This window comes from Podarcis erhardii, assembly GCF_964252035.2.
Source record: "Podarcis erhardii genome assembly, chromosome: 12".
Taxonomy (NCBI): domain Eukaryota; kingdom Metazoa; phylum Chordata; class Lepidosauria; order Squamata; family Lacertidae; genus Podarcis; species Podarcis erhardii.
The window spans coordinates 39,810,322-39,836,901 of NC_138513.1; the positions used below are offsets into that span (position 1 = coordinate 39,810,322).

At 42.2% G+C, this 26,580-nt stretch overlaps 1 protein-coding gene across 4 annotated transcripts in view; it reads left to right on the plus strand.

The window, feature by feature from the left end:
• The window catches only part of TMEM108 (transmembrane protein 108), a 186,717-nt gene that overhangs the window by 122,112 nt on the left and 38,025 nt on the right, over window positions 1–26,580 (plus strand). Inside the window, exon 1 of one of the 4 annotated variants that reach the window (XM_081882265.1) lies at window positions 18,806–18,902. The exons of the other annotated variants lie outside the window; for them this stretch is intronic. The gene's annotated coding sequence lies outside the window, so the exon portion shown is untranslated. Of the gene's footprint in view, window positions 1–18,805; window positions 18,903–26,580 lie in introns of those variants that run through there. 4 annotated transcript variants of the gene reach the window in all.

Below are 26,580 nucleotides of genomic sequence, written 5' to 3' on the forward strand. Positions count from 1 at the left end.
ATCTGTGAAATGAAACTTGCTTTGAGTGAGGAATGTCAAAGGCGGGGGTGGGTGGGGGTGGACTGAAGGCCAATGTATACATTATGTTAATTGTGACTTTAAGTAAAGTTCCCCAGTAAACAGTAAATAAATTGCAAATGACATCAGTTGAGCAGAATCAGATCTGGCATAGAGAGGGAAATAAATTCTCTTATTCCCTGCTATGATCCTGAGGAAAATTCCTACTATGCAGTTGGTGTTTGCTTGGGTGGGGGGTGGGGGAGTCTCCTCTTGGTGCCAGTGAGCTATTTCACCACTACTCCAGCAAATACCTGCTGGAGAGATTTTCCTTCCTCAGAGGAAGGAAAGGGTTAAATTCCTTCTCAATTGATTCAATCAGTTATCGGCTCCCCCACCTGATAAAATTTGCAGTTGAGAAAAACCTGCACATTTGAGGCAAATACTTATTCATGTCTTGACAAGGGAGATTTTGACAAGGGAGAAGTGATGATTGCACTCTTTCTATTGGCTGAAGACACCATTCTGCAAGATGCTGAATCCCACATGCTTCTGCTAAAGAATAGCCATCATCCCTACATCCTTCATGTTTATTAGGATTTCTGAATAACCAAATCCATATTAACATTGTGCATGTAATAAAAAGCAAGTGTACAATAGTACAAACTTTAAAAGTGGTTTTGGATTTGTTCCATTCAAGTTAACATTGTGTGAATGAATCATAGAATCATAGAATCATAGAGTTGGAAGAGACCACAAGGGCCATCGAGTCCAACCCCCTGCCAAGCAGGAAACAAATGAGTTCTAATGTGTAGATATATTTGAAATACTGCATTTACTCAAGTCTAATGTGCCATCGAATCTAATGCACACCTCAGTTTTCAGAACCTTGAGACCAAAAAAAGTATTTTCTGGCAAACGTCAATATTCCATGCCATCAAATCTAACGTGCACCTTAATTTTTGCAACGTAATTTGGCCAAAAAAGGTGAGCATTAGATTTGAGTAAATACGGTAGTTCCTGCCAACCTAGCAGTTAGAAAGCACGTCAAAGTGCAAGTAGATAAATAGGTACCACTCCGGCGGGAAGGTAAACGGCGTTTCCGTGCATTGCTCTGGTTCGCCAGAAACGGCTTAGTCATGCTGGCCACATGACCCAGAAGCTGTACGCTGGCTCCCTCGGCCAATAAAGTGAGATGTGTGCCACAACTCCAGAGTTGGTCACGACTGGACATAATGGTCAGGGGTCCCTTTACCTTTAAATACAGAAGTACTGAAGTTGCTAGTCACAAAAGTGATTTCACTAACCCCTTACAGCAAGACTCTAAATTGCAGTAGGATGGATCTATGCTTTGGGGCCACTGAAATGAGTGGGATGTAAATTAGTCATGACTAACTGCCCAATGATTTCACATGACTGACTTTATTGGGATCCAATCCAGTGTAAGTGGCACTTTGTCTGTGACGTAACATACCTTAGGCATGTCATGTCACAGCTGAAGACAAAACGACAAACTTGCATTATTAATTCATCTTCTCAGTGTGCAAATAGAAGGCCTTGTTTAAGAACCACAAATTGATTTGCCAAGTCTACCTCTAAAATGAGGTGCAGTCCAGATAGAATCTTAATGGGAAATGGATAACATGGTGTGACTAGATCAATGGGAATATAGAGGAAGACAAATTGTATTTAACTTTCCTTTCCCCCAGCCAATCAACATTTCCCTCATGTTTAGCCAATAAAGAATAAAATCACATTAATAACAATTAATCAAGCATGTTGAATGCTTCACCTTGCCAACCCTGCAGCATCAATGCATTAAGAAAAGAAAGATTAGGTGTAAGAAAAGCCGTATCCCCAATATTTCTAAAGTGGGTTAAAGTCAAGCATATTTTCTGCCTACAGTTGCACAGTTAACCACATTGTTTATGTAAATGAACATTTATGGAGATGGTAAATATTGGGGAAATTGCAAAACAGAGATTTTAAAAACAAACAAGCCTCATTCCCAGCATTGCTCAGGAGTTATAAGAAACCAAAAAATCAGTGCAGTTTTGGAATATTAAGTCCTCCATTTTTATTCAAAATGGTGTCTGATTGTGTCCAAACATAGACAACAAACTGCTCCTTTATCTCAAGAATGATTATACAAAGTTTGGTGATCATATTTTAAAGAGGTGTCCAAATGCATAACGAACAACTTTCCAAAATATAGAGCAGATGTCAGCCTATTTTTCTTCTGTATCAGTTTTACAGGTACCCAATCATGGGTTTGTTCTATCTTGTTATTTATGAACTTTAAAAAACACACGGGGGGGAATCAAATTTAAATTGCATGCATTTTGTACTTACCCTTCCTCTAAAATACACTGTTGTATATATTTTGTGCATTTAAAAAACAACAACAACCAAAATTGCACCAAAAATAGGAAAAAAGAAAAAAAAGTGTAATCCAACTGATAACTCTGTTCTGAGATCCTGATCTAGGAGCAGTGAATTAGATTGGTTTTCTTTACAATGCAGACTGAACAAAATTACCCTCCAGCTCTAGTAAATGTTAACAAAGAATCTTGTGGCAGCAAATGTATAGAAGCAGGCTTGAAATCATTTACACTTATTACAATTTGTGGTTTCATTTAGTTACACATTCTTGCTCTTCAATTGACTTGTGGCCTTTGCTATCCCCAAGGAGTGAAAATTCGTAGCTATGAGATAAGTGGGATGATTAAAGAACTTTCAGTTTGGGAATATTGGCTGCTGCAAATTAAAATAGCACCATAAATTATAGGGTGCTCACTTCTTAAGGTTAGATGTGGTCAATCCCAAGCCCCCAGAACATCTATAATATCTGACTACACTATTACATTTTGTTGGGATGATTCCCTTTGTTCTCATCACTGCTTTTTCCTCTTATTCAGTGCAAATGATTGGAGGTAGTTCTTGTGAAAGGAGCTATATAAATGATATGTTAGTGATGAGGTAGCCAATGTTTTCAACCACAGCTCTAATAATTTCGGGCCACTGACCAAACTGGCTGCCAGATCCTGAACTGCCCCATGCTCCACAAGTCACTTTGACATGTGAGTAGTAAGTCACCTGTCAATCACCTCATATCATACGGCATCTTGTGACTCAACTTCAAAGGAGGAATCGGGAAGAATTGTTCCATTGCAGCCACGGTTTGAATTGAAATAACAATCCTGATTCTTCCTTTCTAGCTATAATTCAGTGCTTTTTGTACTTGGTACCTTTTTCTGTCACCAAAAAAGTACCAGATACAAGAAGTACCAAATGCTGTGATTGGCTGAAATGGAAGAGTTGAAAATGCACTGGAAAAGAAGAATTGGGAGCCCCCTTTGTGGGGCGTTCTTCCCAGATCCCACTGCAAGTGTCAAATAACTAGATGGATGGATGAAAATGCAAAGGAGCGCACAGATGACACAGCAACTGAGCAAATGAGGTTGCAGACAAATAAATCAAAAGAAAGAAATCCTGATGATTTTGACAGATACCCTGGAGTTGTGGGACGGCATGGGAGGGAAGCTGATAAAACAAATGATCCCAAGCCATGCTGTTCTCCTGCTGTGAATGCTCAGTGACCTTAAGGTTACCCAAACAACAGGTGATCTGGTGCTTGCATTGTATGAAATATCTGTGCTTACCGAATCCTTGTGATTGCAGAAAGCTGCATGTAATCTTTAAAACAGCATGTCAGCCAAAGGACAGCACCACAGCTGACTCCTTCCTGTCCTTAGATCCTTCTTTTGTACTCATTGGCATGCAGCCAGTATAAGAGCAGAAAAAGATAATCAGTGTAGTGGAAGAGGTAGCTGGCTGCTCTCTCCCCCCCCCCCCCTTTAAGGCAATAAATGTGACAGTGACTGCAGATCTTCTACCAAGAACTCTTTGAATGGGGCTCCTTGCAGAATTTAGTCTTGACTAATGTTGCTGTCTGCCAGTGAGAATTTCTGGCTTAGGGACTTTTATGGAGACATCTGCCAAAGCTGATGCCCTGCAGGAACCTCGGTTGCTTAAGCACCTTCTCTCAGTAACAAGCTGCAAGATGAGGTTGCCTTTCACACTGACTACTATGTGGAGATTTAAATCATAATCACTTGGAGCTGGATATGTGAATTTATGGCAGGTTCCCATCACACAAGCAGCTCCCCTAGACAGAACTGCAGCTGCATCCAGGAGGGATTTCCACAACTGCAGCAGCATTTTTTTCTAGTCCATGTCATCACAGGACTTTCTGTGGCTGGATATTGGTGTCATTAAAGTTCCAGAATATCTGACCTGCTTCACTAATATATCTTGCATGCAGTATGCAAATATATTTGAAGATGAGTTCCTTTGGCCCCCAAACTTATCTGCTTGCCATTTAACTTGTGCCTATTGGGAGCTTGTCTGCTTGTTTTGTACCTGTCTACATTCTTCCAACTAGGTGATCAGAAAAGATAGTGGCTGTTTTGGCAGTTGGTTGGTATACGCTCTTTGTGAAATGGACACTCGTAAATATGCCGTTGACATAATGATACCTGCTATGTGTGTGTGCCGGCGTGGTTGCTCGAGAGCGAACAGGCAAGACTCCCACTGGTCTTTTCAAGGCTTTAATATCTGTACAAAACATTTACAGTGCAGAGCGTCTCAAGTCCATGTCTGCTCAGTCGCTAGCAGAATCTGGGAGTGGGCGGTCCTTAAACTTTCCCCAGCATAGCAGCCTTTTGATCCCCACTGGCATGAATTCAGATCAACAGATATTAACCAATGTCCATTTTGTATGTGTATGAATTAGTTTGATTTGATTGTCAACACATGGCAATTGCAAATAACAACAGCTTATGTAGCCATGCGGTCTTTGGACAGAAGTACAATTGTGTCAGTTCATGAATTGCTACTACATTTTCATAGAATTGTGGACTTTGAAGGTACCCCCTGCATTGCTGTAATCCAAGTAGGTGGCCATCCAACTTCTGCTTTAAAACCTCCAAAGAAAGAGAGTCCAACACCTTCCAAGTAATCTGTTCCACTGTCAAAAAGCTTTTACCATCAGAAAGTCCTTCCTGATGTTTAGTTGGGAATCTCCTTTCTTGTAACTTGAATTCATTTGTTTTGGTCCCAGCCTCCAGAGCAGGAGAAAACAAGCTTGCTCTATCCTCCATGTGACAGCCCTTTAGATATTTGAAGATGGTTATTATATCTCCTTTCAGTCACCTCTTCGCCAGGCTAAACACCCCCAGTTTCCTCAACCTTAAGGCTTGGTTTCCAGACCCTTGATTAGCTTGGTCTGAAATTGTGGTGCCCACATCTAGACATAGTACTCCAGGTATGGTCTGAAAGCTCTAAATTCTTGTCAATGTCCAGAATCCTTAAACAATACTATGCAGCATCTTTAAGCATGACAAGGAATATAGAAAATGCAACCAAATGGTCACATATATCCAAGGACATGATATGTTAGAAACATGAGACAGGTGAAAATTCAGTGCACCTGGAAGTTCATTTGATGTGTTCAGCAGATGTGGAGTGTTTAAATCCTCAGTAATCCCCATGTTCCTGCTCCAGATGTTCCACACTTGGGATTTTCTGTACTTACCAAGAGAACTTAAGGTGTAAGTGTCATGGGCCAGGAGTTAGCTTTGCCTGCTGGACAGCAGCCTGAAGGGCGAGAAGGGGGAATGATTTCACCTGCAGCTGCTCATCTTTCAAGGACTCAGAGGTGAAGGTGCTGATGAGAACCAGCTGGCTTCAGCCTTCTTAAGCAGAGCTTCTAGCAGCAGTCAGATACTGATAACAATGCTTGCAGTTCCTGTCTCAACCTTGCTGCTTCCTGTTCCTCTTGACCCTTGACCACATGATCATTGGATTCCCTGAACACAAGGATTGCTGTTTGCCCAACCCTAGGACTGGACCTGACTTCAAATGCTGACTTTGCCTCCAGGCAAGTACACTTCAGAGTCAATTCTGGTTGGCTGGTGTCCCACTCTGCACATTGTTGCTCAGCAACAAGATTATAACAGTAGGTAGCCCTCTAGGTATTGTTGGGCTGCAGTTCTAATCGTCCCCAACCATTGGCAGTGATGGCTAGGACTTACAGCAATTGTAGACCAGGAACATTGTTGGCTGCCCCCGGTTAAGACTATCAATTTATCTGCTTCTTCAATGTGCCACTTTCAAAGTACTCTGTTGAAAAACAAAGTTTGTTCCGAGATGGAAAACTAAAGGTGTTACCTCTTGCACATCTGCCACGAAAGTGGCTCATTAAGATTAGGAACACCTTAGACATTGCCCTAATTATGCTTCTGAGAAGGGGGGTTAGTAAAGACAGTGACTTGGAAAAGCTCCTAAAAGGCTTCCAGACTCTTTGCTTAAATTGTGAGCCTGTCTCACTTCCGTGGTTTCTCTGTTGTCTGCTAAGCAGTGCAGTTCAGGTGTGCCTACGAAAGGCAGGCCAAGGTTACGTTGGAATCACTCGCTTCCTCAGAGGAAGGCAGTAAAAGAGCGGAGCAGAAGGTCAAAAGCTGCCTGTGTTCACTTTGCTCTGCCTCTTCACTTTCCCTTGCTTGAGAAGTGGCTCTTTGGCCGCTGCCAAATTGGCCTTGGTTTTGCTGAAGCAGCAGCCACTTCCATCAAAGAACGGTGGGACTGGTTGTAATCTGTAAATTCATAAAGTGGCACTTTATAAAGGTTTGACATTGTTAGTCGTTTGTATTTCAATTCAGTCAACATGGCCAAGAGTTTGGCTAAGGAGAATTGGAAGACTTGCTGCTCTTAACTGCAATGGGACAGGAAAGGACTGGATTTTTCTCAGGACAGGGGATGGGAGGGGAAATCTGTGCCATGGTAACCTACATTCTGCACCCATAAAATATTAAATTTGTGACTCATGTGCATTACAATGTGCAAATTTTTTTTTATTACTCTGTTGCATTAGTTCTGTGCTTCTACAGATCAACAGAGGGACAAAAATCTATGCAGGGCCATGAATCCTTGCCCTCAAAGTACAGCAAAAAGTACTTTGCAACCCTAGAGTCATGAGGAATTACCACACACTTTCAAGCATATCCTCAAAATCACAGGGTCTAGAAACTTGGTTTTGTTTTGTTTTTTAAAAAGCATGAGTGTGGGGATTCTTAGGAAGCTGAATTATACACCTACCACCACAGCCTGCATTTTTCTGCAGTTGTCCAGAATCACAATACATAGGCAGCTCCAATTATTACCATGAAAAGTTTAGACAAGAGTTCATTTCTAGACATTAAACAATGCAGGAAGTCCCATTCTACAGAAGATCACTCTGATTTGTCTGCTCTCCCCCTTTGTCTCCTTCTCCACCCCCTCCCTGATTTCTCTCCAGTGCTGCTCACTGTACTGGCTCCACTCTATTTCGCTCTCTTATGCCTCTCGTCTTCAAAGTAATGGTTTGAGAGAGGTTTTAGCCTAAGGAGGAGAGTCCTGCTCATCCCAAGCCATCAGCCCCACCATAGCCCTTGCAGCTTTCTCCCCTTCCCACTACCACCACAAGGCTTCCCAAACTCCCTTGGGGCAGGAGGTGGGAGAAAACAGTGGTAGCAAAGGTAGTGGTGGCAAGAATTCTCTAAAGCAGGAATGGGGATCTATGGTTCTTCAGACCACCTTGGTCGGGCATGGTGAGAGTTGTGAACCATTTGCCATGCTGCACATGGATTAATGGCAGTTGGTGTGCAGCTACATCTAGAGTGTCAGGGTTTCCCCAGCCCTGCTCCAAAGGATACCCATTTGTCCTAGGTATGTTCATCTAGAACCTTGTTTGTTTTATAGCCTGTCCTTTATTGCTACCAATACCGCTGTGGGATATATAACACAGGGATGTAAGAAGGCAACGTTTTCTGTTCTGCCCTGTATTCATCACAAGCAGCGCTGTTTCCATTCCACTGTTGTTCATCTTCTGCCAAAAGCTATGTTGTTTGTTTCACTATCCACTTTGTCAAAATCACATAACTTCTGTAATTAATTACAGTACATATATATTGCCCAAATTACATTATTTTGCCCCATTCATTTCATTGCAAAGTGGGGCAGGGGGACATAGCATTTGGAAGCTAACAGCAGCAGCAGCAACTACTCAGTCGTATTCACTAGATTGTTTTCCATTCCAGACATGGAATTAATGGGCTTTGGCAATTTCTGCTCCCATTTTGGTGGAATTCTCCAACATCTCTAGTACAAGATAAATAATTTAACAAAATAAATTATTTAAACTAAAAATAAGAATTCTTAAAACATCAGCAAACACAAATAATCGCAGCTAAACAGTTGGGACGATTAAACAAGTTTTAATATTCCCTGTAATTTATTGGGGCCATGCTCTGTTTTTATCGTGGAAGTTTGGTTTTTTGTTACTTTACAAATAAAGCTGGTATGAAGACTCTTGTTAAAGATTATAATTGTCATATTTTTAGGATTGATAAAACGTGTTAATCAGTTCAACCCCTATGTAACAATACACAGATATGTTTTGATTAGTGCCATTTGAGAATTTTAAAGTCTGCTTCTCCTGTATTGGTAGAAGCTAATTATAACTTAAGGCACAGTAGCTTTAATTAAATTGTCAGCACAGTGACAGTGGCATTCGGAAGATAATTGCACGGTCATTTCTTTTTAATGATGTCCATGTTTCATAATTGGGGTAATTTTGAATTTATGAGGATTACAGGAACCATATGCCATTTCTTGCACATTTCTGTTTGAGAGGGGGAGGAAACACTAGAAAACAAGATATATTGTGTGCCAATGACCAGTGAACCTTTCCTGTTGAATCCCCATTTTACAACTCCTTTAAATGATGTGCTCAAGTGTGAAAGTACATAACCTTGCTAATTGTGAAAAACAAAGATTTCTTGCTTCTTGAACCATTACAAACATTTGTAGTTCTTTGGGGTCCCTACATTGCAAGGATGGAGAACCTGTGACCCTCGGAATGTCATTGGACTACAGCTCACCTCCCTGACCAATCGCCATGCTGGCTGGGGCTGATGGGAGTCTAACCATATATGTAGGGCACCAGATTGAGGGATGTTGTTGCAAACCACTGTTTAATGTACCAATATAAGAACATATGAATACCAATTCTGAATCAGGCCAAAGACGTACCTAATCTTGCATTCCGTTCTCACAGTGGCCAGACAGGTGTTGATTGGAAGCTCACAAGTGGGTCTTGAGTGCAACCATATTCTCCCTTCTTGGGCTAGTACTAAAGACTTTGACAGCAACCCGGCCAAAGTTAGCTGCTGATTTAAATGGGAGAGAATGGTGCACTGAAAACAATGGGACTTGAAAATGTGACGAGGCTATTTTAGTGATCTGCGTGAAACATTTTTGCCCTGTCAAATGTTAGGGATGATCTCCCCTCCCATTCTGCCTACATTTCTGCCACTTCAGAGTTTCCATACACTTTCAGCAACTGCAGATTGTTCAATAACAGAGTATCACCCTACTTTTAATCTCTCATTATTTATATTGATAGCTGAATGAGGAGACGGGGGCTGCCAGCTGTACACTGCAGGCTGACGCAATCTGTTGTATTCCCTGTAGCCCACACCTTGCAAAATGAAGGATGGACTTGCTCTGTTCAACCACAACCTCATCCTTATAATAACAATGCTATTTGTTCCGCACGCTGTCAGGAGGGTGAACACACCTGGTCTCATCTGCTATCACATTTTAATTGTGTCCATTTCAAATCTGAAGGACTGCTGGTCTCAGCCCCTGAAGCATTAAATTAAAGTCCTTTAAGAGCTAGTGTTGTATACTGAACATCAGTTATGAACATCCCCTAATCAGATCTCACCTCACTCATTAATTCAGTAGGTGGCCTTAGGGCTTAACTTTCAGTAGAAACTGATCAGCTTCCCTCCCACCCCCACCCCCCATTCAAAACCCATGAAATGACTAGAGTTGGGATATAGATGTATTTGAATGGGTTATGCTTTTAATAACAGGACAACATCCATATCACTGTCAAGCAGGGGAAGCCATTGTGGAGCCCTCTAGATGTTGCTGGATTGCAGTGCCCATCTCTGATCCAGGGCTAGAAAGGGCTAATGGGAGTTGCAGACAAGCTACATCCATTGGGCACCAGCTTGGCTTTTCCCGTTCCAAAGGGTTTACAGTATTTTTACATTCAGGTACTGAATTCTTTTCATTCACTGGCTGAACAATGGAGAGAAATGAAAGTGACTGGCTCCAATTCTCTAACTAGGCAGAGAGCCCAACTAGACAAAGAAAAAGCATTTTTCCTTCTTATGACCTAACAAGCATAGGAGTAATTTCTGCGTTAGGAAGTCCAGCCTGTAGAGGCTTTGAAGAAAACAATGCTGAATACCTTTCAGAATCTGCTTTTGTTTCTCCTTTTGCATCCTGGATGTATTAAAATGCAGAGTGTGGTTGGGCTTTTGCTTGGTTTGTTTGCTTGCATTGTTTAGTCTTCACCAATTGCACTCTCGCCATTTTGATTTCTTGTAACACTCTGATGAATTGGGGGTGGATATATATATATATATATATATATATATATATAATTTCTTAATGGAAATTGTGGACAAAATGATTTCATAATTAAAATTATCAGAATTTATTATTATTTATTGAATTCTAAACCGCCCTATACCTGGGGGTCCGGGGCTATATTTATGCACACAAATGTATATTATATGTACACATATCTGTGTATATGTGCATGTTACCAGTAAGTATTCCTCTCTCAGTATATATACACACAAATATAGGTGTTCTGTCTGTGCATGCAGACATGAGAGATTGCTCATGAAATAATCCAAATGAGCAAATAGGCCACATTACAATGCAAAATTAGGAACACCTAACTGTTCCTTAGTGGAAGAGCATCTGCATTACACGTAGAAGGTCCCAGATTCATTCTCCAGCATCTTCAGGTAGGGCTGGGAGGGACCCCTGCCTAAAACCCTGGAGATCTGTCAGTGTACACAATTTTGAGTTAGATGAGCCATTGGTTTGACTTGGTAAGAAGCAGCTTCCTTTGTTCCTATGTTTAAACCCATCAGAATCAGAGGGCTTAAGCTTTCTTAACTCCAGCTGCATTCCTGTGCTTCCATGTATGCCCCATTGAAGCCAGTGATACGTACCTCCATGCAAACATGCACAGGATTGCATCTCATTGTTGGGCTATGGCCTTTGTGAGTCACCTAGGAACACTCACATTGCCTTTAATTTCAGGGTTGGCATGTAACGTACATGCACAAATACTAGTCCAAGAGAGACATAATGAGCACTGCTGCATCAAGGGATGACTTCCACATATGAAAGGGTCGCTGCAGGTCAGACATCACAGGTGTGTGCTTCGGCCACCTCTCATACGCAGTACTTTTCACATCTGGCTAAAATACTCAAAACTCATGGAAACAATGTCTGACTCAGCACAACCAAGCTTTCCTGATAGTGATTTGTATGAGGTGAGCACAACAATTCTTTTTTTCAACAAAAAACACCTAACTGTACTCAACATAGGCAGTTCACCTTGATGAGAAATCAAGGATTGAGGACCGAGTGATGTGGAGGCATGTGTATACACTGGCCCAAAGAGTCCACTGACAGCATCTGCTTTGTTTGTCTGTGTGTGCAAGCATGTGAGAAGAGACAGAGAGACTGAGACTGTTCCTGAAATAACCCAGATGATCAAACAATTTGGCCACATCCCAACACAAATCTAAGTGTGCTTTGGGGGAGGGCTGTAGCTTCGTGGTAGAGCATCTGCTTTGCACACAGAAGGTCTCGGGTTCAATCCTCATCATTTCCAAGAAGTGCTGAAAGAGAACCTTGTCTGAAATCCTGGAGAACTAGTGCCAATCTGTGTAGAGCTGGATGGGCCAATGTTCTGACTTGCTATAAGACAGTTTCCTATGTTCCTTAATCATGTGAATTCTTGCCCACTTCAATTGTTTTACACATCATGTTAACAAGAGTGAAGGATGGGTTGCAGTTATTGCAGACAGATCAGTTCCCTGAACTCATAATTAGGAAAATAACCCAGGCTTTGCAGTTTCAACCATGGAAGCAGAGTTTTTCAGAAAGAGGATCCATTTGTGGACCTCCCTGAAGAAAACCCACGTGCATTGAACGACAGCAGAGCTAATTTTCCAAGGCCCTTTAAAAGCCACCCAAAGTGCTGAGGCCCATCAGCCAATAATGCCTTAATTGGCCTTTTCACAAGCTTGAACATTCTGTAACTGCCAACTGAGATTTACTCCAGGAAAGATGTGACCTCTACCCCTCCCAGCACATCATATGAAATGTTGAAGGATCTTATAAATTATCTCCAGTCAGAAACTGATTTGCTAATCAGTGTAAGGAAGAGGCAGCATCAGAGTCATCAGTGTATTCCCCCCCCCTTTTTATATATATTTCAGGAAGCTGGGTTCTCTTTCTCAATTATGCTCAACGGTTTTACATACTCTTAGAACCAATTTACATATTTTTCTCAGGATGAGGTAGCAATGGTTTGGAACGGGTGGGACGTGAAATATGTGTCATATGTTTGAATGCTCCTCCATGTGAAAACGGCAAACCAAAAATCTGTAGTAGGCTCATCAATCTGGAACTTTTCTCTTTGATTTGCTACTGCATGCAAGCATAATTTTTATATAATGTGGAGAAAATACAAGCACACACATACTTTTATAGTCTGAAGTGGAACTGGCCAAGAATTCTGCCACCTCAGGGCCAAGTGAGAAGTGAGAGCTGGACCATAAAGAAGGCTGATCGCCGAAGAATTGATGCTTTTGAATTATGGTGCTGGAGGAGACTCTTGAGAGTCCCATGGACTGCAAGAAGATCAAACACATCCATTCTTAAGGAAATTAGCCCTGAGTGCTCACTGGAAGGACAGATCATGAAGCTGAGGCTCCAATACTTTGGCCACCTCGAGAAGAGAAGACTCCCTGGAAAAGACCCTGATGTTGGGAAAGATTGAGGGCACAAGACGAAGGGGACGACCAAGGACAAGATGGTTGGACAGTGTTCTCGAAGCTACAAACACGAGTCTGACCAAACTGCGGGAGGCAGTGGAAGACAGGAGTGCCTGGCGTGCTCTGGTCCATGGGGTCACGAAGAGTCGGACACGACTAAACAACAACAACAAGGGCCAAGTGACTTTGCAGATGCATGACTTTATCTCTCTTATCTTTCAAGGCCCAGCCCCCTGCTAAAAATAGCTGTGAGGGGATTTGGATTGGGACCATGGCATAGAGCAGAGGAGACCATGTGCACATGTTTTCAACTCCTTGGCTAACATAACAGATAAGAAGGGAGAAATTTGTTTCAGTTGACATTTAAATGTTAATCACTAATTCACACTTTTCAATGCAGTTTTCTCCAACCAAGTAATGGGTATAAAGCTGCATGTGCTAGGGTAAAGTGTGCATAAAATGAATATATTGGTGGAAATTACATACAAAAATGTATTATATTGGGAAAATTGCATAGAAAAATGTATATTTGGAAATCATCACACTAAAATATGGATGAATTATCACAAACTGACTTGTAAATGTGGAGAACTGAATTTAAGACTGGAAAAATGAGAAGCAGAGAAACAAAAATTGACAGTTGACTTGCCCACCCCTAACAGATGTCCAGGGGGCTGTGTGAAAAGGGGCTGCAGGGGCTCCTCCCCACACATACCTTGTGCTCATGACCCAGTTCTCTCCCCCCCCCCCACCCAATAGCAGCTTTTAACAACAAACACATCATAGAAACATTCATAGGTCTGATATATCTAGTTTGGTCGTCAGTCTGCTCTGTTCTGCACAATATGTAAATTGGCTTTCTGGTGGGGTCAGTCAGTTTTCTTTATTTACAGAAAGATTTAGAAAGAATTACTCCAAGGAAATACTCATTTGTAGGTAGCATAAGGGATCTGTTTGAACCATTTTTAACAGCTCCTCTAGGTTTGAATTAAGGAAATTTGTTAAGCCAGCTTGAAGGAAAACAGCAAAGCACTAGTCTGTCAGTTTTTCAGCTGATAAAAGATTAACCTCTTTGCTATGATCTATTTATAATATATCCAGCAGAAGGTTCTTCACAATTTGATCTGTTAGAAAGTTGCCTTTATCCTCAGTGAATTATGAGATAAATGGAAAGAACACACTCTTTGTTAAGGGGGTTTTCAAATTACTTTTTATGTCAAGGCAAATGAATGGCCCAAGATTAAAAGTAAAGGCGTGAATATGCATAGGAGTGAGAATTACTTCAAGAGAATATTAAAGGAGATCAGAACAACTGGGAATGAAAACATCCATGAAATCCAGCACTTCCCACCAGTGTCCTGACTTTCATTTAGTGGAAATAATTGTACTAGCTGCTTCAATAGTACATACCCTAATTAAAGATGTAGACAAATTAAAAGGTCCATCACCTTTCATCTTTCCATTTAGAAACTGCATTATTTAAAGGCAGGAAGTGGAAGGCCCCAGAAAATGTCCAAGGTCTATAATTTGGGCATTGACATACAGCCAAATTTCCATATACCTTCCTACAATTCGATCATTGTTTTGCTTGATAGGGTATGAGAAGAGAGGTTGTGCTGTGGTCGGAAACCGGACAGGCCCTGCTATTGGGCAGAGTGAGAAAGCTGTCCCAGATAGCTTATTTAGGGAGACAACAAAGGGCAACAAATTGATTTCTATTCATTATTGCATTTTTACTCCATGGAAGGGGTGCTTGTGAGATGTTCTGGCTCAGGGGCCAAGATGACTTATCTAGCCTTGGGTATTATGTACCTTGATATGGGGAGCAGGAGACCCTTTGCTGTTCCACCTCAGTCAGCAAAGTTTCTTGAGCCAGTCCTGATTGGCCTTATGTTAAATGATGTACCATTTTCACACCTGTTACAGGTTCTCGCCTTCGCCAGGTATTTCCATGTATCTGGCTATAAATATGTGATCAAGTCATGTAGGAACTCTTTGCTAGGCACCAGCATGAACCCTGGTTACCAGTGATTCTCACTGCTGATCAAAGGCACTCAAGAGTGTGATAGTCATGGTGGCTCAAGAACATCAGCTTTAAATTCTGTGCAATTGCTACACCAAGCCGTGACAGTCAATTTCATCACTGTACATGCACCTCATACATTTCCTAAAGAAGGGGATGCTACCAAAATGGGCCCAAATGCCAGTCCAGATGGTTTAACAAATGGCAGATTGGAAACAGAATGTACATGGGGAGCAAGTTGTATAAACAGAAGTTAAATTTCTCCAAGAATAAGGAATCAACATTTTAAATGCCTTCAGTAGCAGTATGCTAATTTTAAACCTCAGCTAGCAGAAAGAACATTGGCTTCAGTAAAGATGAAAAATGCCAAGTTAAGTTAAAAGCAAAATCAAGTTTGGCTTCCAAATGTTTAATGTATAATAAATCTGTATTTAAAAAAGGAGTGTTGGGGGTGGGAGGAAATTAAATGAAACCCATCTTAGACATGATACACCTATAGGCTTTGCTTCTGAACTGGAAGTGAGACAGAGAAACATACTATCAAAAACAAAACAAAAACGCAGCACTTTTATTTCTGGTCTTTGTTGACCAGCCAAATTGCTTAGTCATAACTTGCGAACTCTTCCAACTGTTAGCCAAGCTACGGATATGTTATGATTCTTGTTATGTTATGAATCATTCAGTTACTCTGCATGCACAAATGTGTGTGGAAACATAAAGCATAATAACAGGGAAAGAGCGCGGAGGTTGCCAGACAGGGCTGGCTCAGATATCTCGGTTCTATATGTTGTAGTAAAAGAAAGATCAGGGAGAAGCTGAGCTATTTAGCGCTATGCAAAAACTGCCCTCCAGTTTCAGCCACATGTTCCCTGAGTTTGGATAGGGTAATTTATGGGGAGATACTTAGTGGGTGGCAGTGTGGGTTAAACCACAGAGCCTAGGACTTGCCGATCAGAAGGTCGGTGGTTTGAATTCCCGCGATGGGGTGAGCTCCCGTTGCTCGGTCCCTGCTCCTGCCAACCTAGCAATTTGAAAGCACGTCAAAGTGCAAGTAGATAACTAGGTACCGCTCTGGCAGGAAGGTAAATGGCGTTTCTGTGCGCTGCTCTGGTTCGCCAGAAGCAGCTTAGTCATTCTGGCCACATGACCCAGAAGCTGTATGCTGGCTCCCTCGGCCAATAAAGCGAGATGAGCGCCGCAACCCCAGAGTCAGTCACGACTGGACCTAATGGTCAGGTGTCCCTTTTACCTTACTTAGTAACCAGGTCTTGTACTGGCAATGTACTCTCTTAGCCCCCGACACCCTCCCCTGGCAACCGGTGTGTGTTATTTTCTATTGGTGTGTGTTACTTTTTTGCTCTGTGCGCCTTCTTGACTCCTCAGCTGTTCAGTCCCTTCAATATTCAAAAGGAACCTTATTTTCAAACAGTTGCATCTCTTCTGCAAGATACCTTTCTTTGCACATCTATGCAAAGAACTGCCAAGGGCTCTCTCTCCCCCCCCCCGCCCCGCTTCTATCTCTCAGAGCTCTTGGGATGAACAACGACTGAAGTACAAATCCTTGTTTACCCATCCAGGTAAATGGGTGGCTCTGGGGAGCCAACATCTCTTTGCTTGTTTGTCAAATCTTCCTCGCACAGGTGCTGTGAGGATAAAATGAGATATATTGCAACCTGCTCTGAACACCTGGGATAGGTCAGGGAAAAGTCTGAACAAATAGTCGATTGGGATTGGCAACTACTCTCCCCGAACTATAGTATGCCCTCTGAAAACATTGTTGTGTTCCACAGCTCTCCAATATATCATTGTCATTTATATGTATTTTCTCTTCCGTGCTTAGAGTTCTAGACAGACCTTTAATTAGATGAGTTTGGAGTAATGCTGTTAACTAACCCACTGCACTGAGTCTGCTTTCCCCTTGAGTGCCTGGGGAAAGATAGACTTTCCCATAAAAATTATCCAAAGTGTGTCCCAAATGCATTTTATCTGTTGTCACTCCAGCAAGTGTTGCATCACATTGATCCCTAAGAGACTTTCAGCACCAGAGGTGGGCATGGGGAAGATCAATTTGCTGCTCTTTAGACATCCTACTAGATGCACACTCCCTAAGTCCCCCACTGGAGTTGAGTAGCAGAGGAATTTGCAAATTCAAAATAACGTTGGTATTAAAAAACCAAAACAAAAAATTCTTATTTTAAAAAATATCTGAAGGAGACAAATGTCTTCTTCATTAGGCATTAAATCGCAGCCCACATATGTGCCTGAGAGCATCATGCAGCCATTTTCCTTGCCTTAAAGGTGTCATCATCTTGGGCACCATGGCAGTGCAAAGGCTTTCTTTGGTGCCCCTGGGGTGAACCACAATCCCCAGATCCCCAGCTTCCATTCAAAAACTATTTCTAGCAATTTTTGGAACTTAACATATGAGGCAAAATGTACAGACACAATTTTTCTCATTCTTTGGAGGAAATTGGTCTGCTCCATTCTTCCGGTGTTTTACACTGGAACGTGCGAGAGAAGAAGAGATGTTTGTGTGTTCTGTGTGTGAGAGACAGGGAAGGGGGTATGTATGAATTGCGCGGTCTGTTTGTGTCCTGAGGCCATGGCCCATCATCATCATTTCATTGGCCGCATCTGGAAATGGATGTCATATAGGCAACAGCATAGGCTTTGAGTGGTTGTATGTGCAGGAGGAGGCAGTATGGAAAAAGCTGGCACCATAGACCTGACCCTGCTCCATTCTTGAATGGTGTGAGGAGAAAGCAAGGTAGGCACTACCCCAACCTTGCTGTATAGTTTTTGTATAGTTTTGTATCTTTTAATTGTATGGTTGTATGTTTTGTATGGGACGCGGGTGGCGCTGTGGGTAAAACCTCAGTGCCTAGGACTTTCTGATCGTAAGGTTGGTGGTTCGAAGTCCCGTGGCGGGGTGAGCTCCCGTCGTTCGGTCCCAGCTCCTGCCCACCTAGCAGTTCAAAAGCACCCCTAAGTGCAAGTAGATAAATAGGGACCACTTTATAGAGGGAAGGTAAACGGCGTTTCCGTGTGCGGCGCTGGTGCTGGCTCACCAGAGCAGCTTCATCACGCTGGCCACCTGTCTTCGGACAGCGCCTGCTCCCGGCCTCTTGAGCGAGATGAGCGCGCAACCCTAGAGTCGGTCACGACTGGCCCGTACGGGCAGGGGTACCTTTACCTTTACCTTATGTTTTGTGTAGTTTTGTATCTTTTTGAATAGTAAGAAATAAACAACTATCTGACGTTTAGAAGACATCTGAAGGCAGCCCTGTTTAGGGAAGTTTTTAATGACTGATGTTTTAATGTAATTTCAATCTTTTGATGGAAGCCGCCCAGAGTGGCTGTGGAATTATTATTATTATTATTATTATTATTATTATTATTATTATTATTTATTGCTGCTGCCCTGCACCAACCCTGCATCATTGCAGTAAGTGATGGTGATGCCAGTGCCACGAGGCTAGATCCTACTGGGTATGTGGCTTAGATGCTACTGGGTATGTGGCCTAGTTTCCAAGGACACTGAGGGAGGGGTCTGCATTTTTCCACCCCTTCTTATATTTTCTCCTTCCCTCCCTCCCCAGGGTGAGCATGTACTGGATACAGCAGTCCTGCTACCAGCATTGCAGTGGCGTGTCTCCTGCCCTAGTGTGATTTGGGCATAGGATTGCTCTGTCCCAGTAGTGTAAACCTTTCCGTTAACTCTTATTTATTAGAGATGAAATAAGATGTGGTTCTCTTAGCATCTGTGTTTCATTCCACTCCCATTATCTTTAGAAGACCCACTCCTTGGCCTTCTGAATTCCAGAATTGTTTTGCTTCTTAGCTCCACTCAGGTGTGCAGGGGGGAACCAAGCAAAGGAAAGAGCACCAACTCAGCTGTAAAGGTCAGGTTGTTTTTCAAAGTTCAGCATCACAGCACACATTCCTCTTGTCTTTTTTTCCTCTGAGTGAAAAAGTTGTGCCCAAAAAAATAAAATAAAAGCGAGCCTAAAACACTCTCGAAAGGCATGACCAATCTGCAATGTGCGCTGGTCTCATAGAAAAGACTCCAACATGGCCACAGAGGAATTTGTATTTAGTGGAAGACTGGGAGGGAGGTGGGTGGGTGGGTTCTGAGTTAAACATAGCAAGTAATTTCCTCCTAAAGGTCATCCCGGTTTAGATGTTAAGAGAGCTCTTGTTGTGAATTTTTAAAATTGGAATAGAAATAGAAATGATTTCTAATCAAAATTGTTGCTGCATTTTAAATCATAGCATATGCACATTTATGCTGTACAATTAGGAAAACAACCAGCAATATTAGTCAGAAATTAATACGGAAAATATCAATGTAAATTGAGAAACAGCAAGGGCCTTGAAGTTCCCACCATGCAGAAAGAAGACAAGTAAGTTTTTTTCCACAGTTATAAGATGTATTGTGTTTGAAGTCCTGTGTAAATGATAGTAATTATTTAAAAACGTGCCTCTGCACACAAAAATTAATATATGTGATTTCTATGCAAACCTTATTTTTTGGCAATGCATAATTTGTGGGCTTTGGAAGAAGGTGCAGATTTTCAAAATGACTAAGTGGGAAGGCGAAATACAGTGGTATCTCGGGTTATATACGCTTCAGGTTACAGACTCCGCTAATCCAGAAATAGTACCTCGGGTTAAGAACTTTGCTTCAGGATGAGAACAGAAATCGTGCTCCGGCGGCAGCAGGAGGCCCTATTAGCTAAAGTGATGCTTCAGGTTAAGAACAGTTTCAGGTTAAGAAAGGACCTCCGGAATGAATTAAGTACTTAACCCGAGGTACCACTGTATAGCATTCGTTTCTTGGAAACGAATGCAAAAGTACACATACAAATAGCTAGCCAGCCACAAAGCCCACCAGACCATATGCTAAAGATCTGATAAAGATAACACTGAGAGTGTGAGAGTTAATGCCTGGGAAGGCTTTAATAGAAAAGGAAGCTGTATTTGTTATTCACTGCACAGACTTGATTCAGCAATGGGACAGAAAGGAAACACATCAGCAGAAACCCAAACAAGAGGAGATGGTTGTATGGCAGGCTAGCATCTTGGACTTCCGGGTTGGCGCCATCGCCGAATGGCGGACTCCCTCCGAGCTCCGGAGGGAGCCGGCTCGGCAGGGGCTGGGTCCTACCGCACCGGCGATGCGGGGACCCTTAAAAACCACGGCCACGGAGGCCGTGGACATGGAGACTCGGCTGGCACCGCTAGCGCCCTCCCGACTCGTGAAGGAGCCTTTTTAAAGGCTACGGATCGGGTGCCGGGGAGAAGCGTGGTGCCTTGAGTCCTCTGCTATCCCTGCCGAGCGAAGCCGCATGCCATCCGGCGGAGAGCGCTGACTTCTTCCATTGAGAATTCGGACTTTCAACAACAACCCGTGAGTAATTTGGAAACCGGGTTTAAAAGGAAAAACAAGAAATTTTTTTCGGATTTGATACGAGCAGGGGGGATCCAAAAAGGAAGTCAGTCCCCCTCCCTATTGTAAACCTTCCAAAACAAGGACTGGGAAACCAAGGTCCAAAAAGAATTGTATTGCTGATAAAAATTAAGAATTCCACGATGGGAAATTACAAGAACTGTGCTGGAGGAAGAATTGAGGGAGAAGGAAAACGTAACCCCCCCCCCCGGGAACCGGGGTGATTGAGGAGAGAGCCTGGCGAAAAGCGAAGGAGACTTTGACAGCTGTCAAAGTAACTGTCAAAGTCGGAAATTCAAAGAGGACTTTAATACGAGGACTTTGCTGGTTAAATTTTGTTATAATTTGTTACAACCCGTTAAAATTTGGATACAAAATGGCGAAAACATGGATAACAATCGGACTTTTGGACTAGAGAAAACAAAGTTACAATAATCCCCCTAGAGGAGCTTCGGGACATTACAAAGAAGGTCGTAAGTGGAAAAATACCATCGGAATTTTACAGGACTGGTTATCTTCTGGGAAAGCTGCAAAACGGAAACAATATTGTGTCTACAGGGTGTTCAGCTAAAGGAGACAATAGAATTTTCTATTGAAGAAAGGAAGGGACTGAACGCAAGTTTTTGTTCCTGAACAACAATAACCCCTGCAGACTTACTAAATTTCTGAACTAGAACGTTTTAGTAGTGGAACAAGAGGAAACTGGACTACAATTTGGAAAGAACAATAGGGGGAGCGTTATTATAGATTTGATGCTAAATGGTTTAAAAATAATTCAAAAAATAATTATAAAAAGAAAAAGCCAGCAAGGAGTTGGGGGGAAAATGTGATTTATGGACTTTAAAAATTCCAGGCAGACAACATGGATTGGTGGTCAGGGGGAAACTAAACCGGGGACGGGAGGGGGGGGGAGAAATAGAATCCAAAGGCTTGTCAACTATCTTCTGAAATGGGTTTCTTTTACTTACTACACTTTTTACTTCTTATTTTCTTATATTTCTATTGTGTGGGGTGTTTTTGATCATTAAAAAAAAAGGGAAATTGCGGAATGGAAAGGGGGTGGGCCCTGGGGAAAGAACTTTTGTTTTGTTTTGTTAGTAAGGGTATTGATGAGGATTGTACAAATTTAAATTTAAATTTGATTAATGGTTTAAACAAACTAAGTTTTAATTAGAATTGAGAGCTTGTGGAGCCAACAATATGATAGGGGAATATGGTAGGGGTGGGGGAAAGAGGGAGTCCCGGAAAGTGGGTGTATGAAAATAAGGCTTTGAATGTATTTTAATCTTTTCTTTCTGTATTTCTGAAAATCTTAATAAATATTATTTTTTTAAAAAAATAGCATCTTGGGACTGACCTGCAGTGGGAACAATTCATCGCTGCACCAGCTTAACATGGTCTTCGGCCATAAACACACCTGTTTCAGCGTGTGGTGGTTAATCTCACATATTGAGCTATAGTGGAGCCCTCAGCTCCCATTCTTGGTAGGAGGAGGATTTTGTTGTGACAAATGCAGCAGGTGAATCAAGGATGTGCAGGTATCAAATAAATTTTACCACCACAAGTTAGGGATGTGGGAGAAATTCAATTCAGAAGGTGCTGAGACATCTCTTGCCATCATTTATTGGTTTGATGTCATTGCATCAGCAATGGTAGTTCTGTGGTGTTGGAATAACTTTTTCAAGGATGGGAGAATCAGTCAATTTCTGTTTCTCTGTTTCCCATCCTTAAGTTCTCCACATTTCCGTATCAGCTTGCAGTATATGTGTGTGTCTGTTTTAAGTCCTCGTGAAAATTTGAAAGAGTTTTAGTGTGGAATTCTCCTACTATGCTACTATTTACAATTTGCCTAATATCCACATTTTTGCAAAGCGTGTTTTCCCCAATACAGTGCTCCGGGAAGCAGGCTCCTATCCGCAGCCTAGACAGCCCTGCGGGAGTTCCCGCAGGGCTACCTCAGCTGCGGGTGTCTTCCTGAAGCCTGGAGAGCGAGAGGGGGCGGTGCAGACCAACCCCTCTCGCTCTCTAAGCTTCAGCGAAAGCCTGCATTCGCCCCATAGGACGCACCCAGATTTCCCCTTCATTTTTGGAGGGGAAAAAGTGCGTCCTATAGGGTGAAAAATATGGCATACCCTGCACTTTCAACACCACAGTAATAACCCATGGCATTTTCCCGTTAAGATAAGGAGAATAATAGTCTCAGATGACAATTGCAGTAAACAAAGGGCTCGATATGGGAGATGGTAGGCCAATGTTGCCATGCAACAGTGTGATCCCTTCCTCTGGGGGTCCTTTGAGGCTTGGGTGGAATAAAACTTGCCAGTATTTAAGGTGAAAAGAATTCTTTCATTGGAACCATAATTATTCAAGCCAATGCGGCAATTGCCCACAAAGAGCTAAACACATAGGTCATTTGTTTAACACACAAACAATGCAATAATCCTTCTGAGTCTGTAGAGAGGAAAAATAGACAATATGGCTTGCAATTCTGTAGTCAGCCAGTCTAAAAGTTCCAAGTGCTGGGTGCTTCAGTCCCAAGGCAAGAGGACAACTGGTGAATTTATTATCCAAAACTCAAAGGACAGAGCCCTGCAGTCAGAATACAAATATAGCAAATAATGCAGTATGTACATGAACTCAGTTCCTACCCACTTCCTGGTTAACCAGATATACACGTAAGTTCACAAGGTGCTAAGATTCCAGGAATGTTAAGCTTCCAATGAGAGCTCCCTCCTCCTAGCTCCCCACTAAATGACTATACCCTACTAGCCTAAACCAGCCCACTGATGGGGATTAACAACACAAACAAAGTATCCTGTTGTGCCCCTGTGATGCATTGAGTTGGCTTACCTATTCAGGGCAATATCACAGAGTTTGTGGCACTTCCCAGGCACAACAGCCATAGTTGCCCAGTCTTAACACAACATGGTGGCTTATGGGATCAGACCATAACAATATCATTAGGAACCATAGGAAGCAGCCATATACCCAGTCAGACCATTGGTCCATGTAGCTCAGGATTGTCTACACTGACTAGTGGGAGCTCTCCCAAAGTTTCAGGCAGGAATCCTTCCCAGCCAGGAATTGAATTCTGGGCAATTTGGCATTCAAGCCAGATATTCCACCACTGAGCTGCAGCCTGATGAATGCAGACTTGCACATATCCTAAGAAATGACATATGCATTCTATTCAGGAGCTGGGGGAGTCAATTAAAGACTCTCTCTACCCTCTCCTCCTCCTCCTGAGGATGATCTTTTTAAATTGAAGAGTCATAAGCAAAGTTGGTATGGCGATCTATTCCCCTTAGCTGTTCCTAATTGAAAACTGATTAATGCAATCATTCTGTGCATAATAAAGCTAGAATGCAAACCAGCATAAACAGGAATTCTTCTAGCTTGATAGCAAAGACCTTCTTGAAAAGAGTCAATAGCATTAAAAACACAGAGACATTTAACATCACGTAATGTGTTTCTATCAGGATCTAAGGCCTGCAGGCAACCTATAGATTTATTACCTCTGACATGTGTAAAATAGCCTTGTACTGCCTATCAGCCTTCCTTCAAACCAGAAGGCTACTTACTTCTTATGACACATTATATTACAGTCAGTGGATGGCTCTACATTTTACACTCAGGCTTGGATTTTACATATTAAAGGGCCACTTTTGACCTGGCTTTTAGCAGGGAGTGAAGCAGTTAAGGAAGCGGGGGCATGTCTGCTTATGAAACTGCTATCATTTGCTGCCTTAAAGATAAGCATGGGCCAACTCGCTTATCCTCAGTATACTACGTTAGCCATTAGTTGCCTAGATGCTAAATCATACATCCAGATCACATGTTGACTTTATAGATTTGATATATAGAAAAATACACCGAATGTGCAATCATAATGACTCTGTGTGATGCTAAAATGTACTGTTCTGCAAATTGCTGAAGAGTCAGATGCCCACATCCAGACACACATTCTCATGCGTTCCCATTTACATCAGTTTCTTGCCAGCCAACTTTATTTATGTATTTGTTTGTTTGTTTGATTGATTGATTGATTGATATACGGATTTCTATCCTGCCCTTCCAATGCTTACATGCCACCCAGGTGGGTTTACAACAGTTAAAACCAATTATAAAATACAATGACAATCATGCTAAGATAACAATAGGATAAGGTGAAGAGAGGTTCAACAGATGAAGCAAAGGCATAAGATAGGATAGGAAATTATCTACTCATTAAAACAGAGGCCTGCTGGAATAAAAAAAATGTTTTTACCATCCAGTGAGACACAGCAGGAGAAGAGGGCTGTCAATCAAGCATTTCAGGGCAAAGAACACAACCATTGGAAAAGGCCCTTGTCCCTATCAGCCAAGCCCCCATCTTAGCTAGGACACAAAGAAGAGTATCTGCACCAGATATTAGGAGGCAGGGAGGATGGTACAAGAAGTGGTCTGTAAGGTACTTAAGCTGTAAGGGTAGTTGGTAACACATTACATTATGACCTGAAAGTGAGATGAGTGCCTCAACCCCATAGTCACCTTTGACTGGACTTAACCACCCAGGGTCCTTTACCTTTTTTACTAGCCATGATGCCATGCTTTGCCTCCACAGTTGGAGGCAGCAATGCTTTCGAATACCAATTGCTGGAAACCATGGGAGAAGAAGGTGTTCTGGTTCACCTTCTGCGGGCTGGTTGGTTGGCCACTGTGAGAACAGGATGCTGGACTATATGGGTCATTCGCCTGATCCAGTAGGCTGTTCTTATTTGGATATGGTGCACAATTAACATAAAATTATGCAGGGCCGGCCCTACCATTAAGCAGGTGGCAGATGGTTGGTGGAGTGGGTGGCAGTGAGGTGTTGCGAGGACAGCTCTCTGCCTTAAGGATACTGCAGATCACCCGTGTTGAAAATAGTTTTGACTTCTTTTGTGCAATGGGGAGGGCATTGCCCTTCAACACGGGCGGCAAAATGTATTGGGCTGGCCTTGACACTCTGGTTAGTCACCACTTGGTAAACAGCCCCTATTCAGCTGAGCGTATAACTGGTTTCCGGCTCATTGTGTAAGAAGACATAATGTTAGGCCAACTTGCCTTCCACATGAGAACATGATCAAAAATGATCCCTGATTCAGTATGCGTTATAACACTTCTTTTAAAGTTCAGCTAATTTAAATCGATAGCTGGTTCTTATTATAGCATCTGGTATTTGAGAATATTGCTTACTGTAATCCAAAGTACCAATTGCAGCCAATTGTGTTTCATGCAAAAACACAACCCTGGTTCACCTAGGTCCATAAGCTACTTGACAAGTATAAAGCCTAAATGAGGTCTCTGTGATTCCTAAAATTGACATGAGCAGGAACAGTGTACTTCAACCCTTTAGTGCATTTTTGAGAAGGGACTGAACATTTGGCACATGTTTACCAGTGCCAAACAACTGCATCCTTGTGGAATATGTAGCATTTTGCAATTAACCTCGAAGGCTGACTGTGCTTCAGAGGCCCAGTCCTAATCAAGACTTCAGCATCCTATCATTCCGGGACCACAGTTCACCTACGTGGGTTATTTCTTTCTTTTCAGCATGATGAAAACTTGAATTTCCAACAAAATAGCCTGTCATGAATGCACACAAAGTCTATTCTCTCTCTCTTAAAAGAAAAAAACCATTCATGCTGATTTTTAATAAAATAACCTGAATGTTCTTTGTAAGAGGTTTCCTCTCTTACTGGCATCTACTTTGGCCTTCTCCTGGACTTGGATTCCCTTTGTTCCTCGTTTCTTTGGTATTCTACACTTCGAATGTTTCTAATGTTTTTATAATGGAATTATTCTGCCTCGCCCTGCAGGCTGTGGGGCTGTGTGCTTTCTAAATAATATTATATTTATTTTTAAATGAAAGTGCTGCCCACCCACTAAGAGCCTGCAGTGCTAAATCTCCTTTATTAATTTGTCTACCTACCTGCCATTATTCTTGTGCTGGCCCTATTAGCTTAAATGGGAGCTGCTGTGCTGCACCTGAGGGAGCAGCGGGCCATAAATATGCATGCAGTCAGCCTGTCAGTGTTACTCCTCTACCTGGGACTGCCCTTGATGACTGCTTGGAAGCTTAAATTGACACACAGTTTTTGACAGGGGTG